Source organism: Lepisosteus oculatus, unplaced genomic scaffold (assembly GCF_040954835.1).
Source record: "Lepisosteus oculatus isolate fLepOcu1 unplaced genomic scaffold, fLepOcu1.hap2 HAP2_SCAFFOLD_50, whole genome shotgun sequence".
Classification (NCBI taxonomy): Eukaryota; Metazoa; Chordata; class Actinopteri; order Semionotiformes; family Lepisosteidae; genus Lepisosteus; species Lepisosteus oculatus.
The window spans coordinates 1,156,761-1,159,180 of NW_027168042.1; positions in this window are offsets into that span (position 1 = coordinate 1,156,761).

Below are 2,420 nucleotides of genomic sequence, written 5' to 3' on the forward strand. Positions count from 1 at the left end.
TCAGCTTATAAATCAATGTAAACAATAAATAAGTGTTTTATGAAGTACTCTTCTGAAAAACTGCCGCAAAGGCACATTTGCCAGACAGAATAAATGTGTCTTAGTGACTTCTGAATTCTGTTGTAAAAATCTACATATCAAGCAAATAGCACTCACAGGAAACAAAACCATAACTACGTAAATTGTACTCTCTACCCAATGACCTGAAAGGTGGCCCCAGAAAGCTACGTTATTACTGTATTGATATTTTCTTGCCTTGTGAATGGTTTGCGACCAGACTGTGTACGCAGTGCTAGTCTGGACTTTTTCTGGAAGCTGTTTTATTGGTTTCATTTCCTGTTCCCAGCTGAGAAAGAACAACTGGAGGCAGAAGCACGAGGATTTCATTCGGAGCATCAAACAGGCCAGGGAGGTGCAGCAGGTGATCACGCAAGGAGGGAAAGTTGTGAACCTGCCCCAGCCCCCCGCGAATCCAAACCCCGACTACGTGCCCTGCCCTCACTGCGGCCGGCGCTTTGCCCCCAGGCCGGCACAGAGGCACTTCCCCAAGTGTCAGCACATCAGGAGCCGCCCTCCTCCTCCTCCTCGCAGATGAAAACTGATGTGAAGAAGAGCAAAAGAGTCATGATCTTGGCTCACGACTCACGTCCTGCTTTTTCTTTTTAGAAACACATTTAGCACAGTTCATCCGTATGATGATGAAAAAAAAATGTTACCTTATTTTAATTAAATGATTTTTTTTTGGTGGACTGGTGTTTGCGTAGCTGTGGTTATTTCAGTTTTTCTCTTATCATTCATACACCTTGACCTCCTAAAAATAATTTTTCAACCTGGAACGTACAATTAGCAGGCAATAGAACAGGTCACATTGGTCTTGGAACCATCAAAAAGCAGTATTCACACATTCTCGGCATCAATTTTCCTTATAAACAACTGAAAAAGCAAGGTAAAGAGTGATTGATTTTTTTAATGAAAGTTATTTGATTTAATTTATTTAATTTTCATAATATTTGAAATATGTTGGGATTAATGTGACTCAATATTATCTGCAGCTCTTACACTCCAGGCACCTGATAAAGTGGAACGCAGTGTCTTTGCCTTACATGGCGCTCAGCTCTTCCTCAATCCCAGCAGAAGCACCAGCAGAAGCAGCAGCCTCCGGGTCCTGCCTCATGCACAGCTTAAAATGCAACACCAAGTAATACAACAAACAACAGGGAAAACCATTCACGATCAGACACATCCGTTGATTGCTGGCTCTCAGTAAAGGGACATTGCATCATTACATCACAAAATAGACTACATTTCAAGGTTAAAGAATTACCATGTTCTGCGATTCAGAACGAGGCAGCAAAACTTCCTATAATCTGTTGTGGCCCTGTGACATTGTAAAGGAGCAGGCTTGTGAATACATCTCGTTTAATCCAATGGAAATATTGCTCTCAACTTTTTTACGTTTTTGCCAATAAATAATACTACATTGTTAACTCTGCATAAAGAACCTTGGAATGGGACGTTTTTTGCAGTGAAATGTTTGCTGCATAACCTATACCCTTTCTCTCCTACATCACATTGCATTAGTCATTAAAGTGATTAGTGAGCAGGAAGGGCTGCATCACATCGCAATTTGTGTGGAACTTGAATGCGAATTTGTTACAACATGGCGTAACTTACAGTCCTTTCACAAAATTCATGATTTTGTGCTCAATTTTGAGTTTGTAAAGTTTTTCTATAATGTCAATGATTTTATTTTGTGACTGAAATTGAATAATTTTGTGTCTGCAAAATTGGGACTGTAGTTCCACCTTAACCTACTAGTACTGTATGTCTTTGGACTGTGGGAAGAAACTGGAGCACCTGGAAGAAATCCACACAAATGAAGGGAGAACATACAATTCCATCCAGACTGCACCCCAGGAATTGAACCCAGGACCCCAGCTCTGTGAACCACAGTGCCAGCTCATTGCTATAGTCACTATAATTAATGTCAAAACTCATTTGCAAATGAGCAGCCTGGGATCCAAAAGGATCAAGACAAGGATCCAAACAAAGCACTATCCCAAAGCTTGGCTTTGTACCGTATATAATACAGGGCTTGATGCAGAAGGCAGATAATCAAAGTCCATGCAATAATTGCTAAGGGAAAGTGACTTTGTGTTCTTGGAGGGAAGTCACTCAACATGGAGCTGTGTTAGTGAAATGATTGTTCTGATGTACGGCTGATGTCCAAACACTGAAAACATGATTGTGTATGCAATCGCACTCCTGAGCTCCATTGGGTATGGTTAAAATAACTTTTTATAGTTCATCACATTCAAAGTGTGTGTACTTGATGAAAGTGTAACACGCATTTGGAGGAGTTATTCAGGATTTTCTTTCATTCAACTATTTCAAGACCCATTATTTTCAGATGTTGCAGT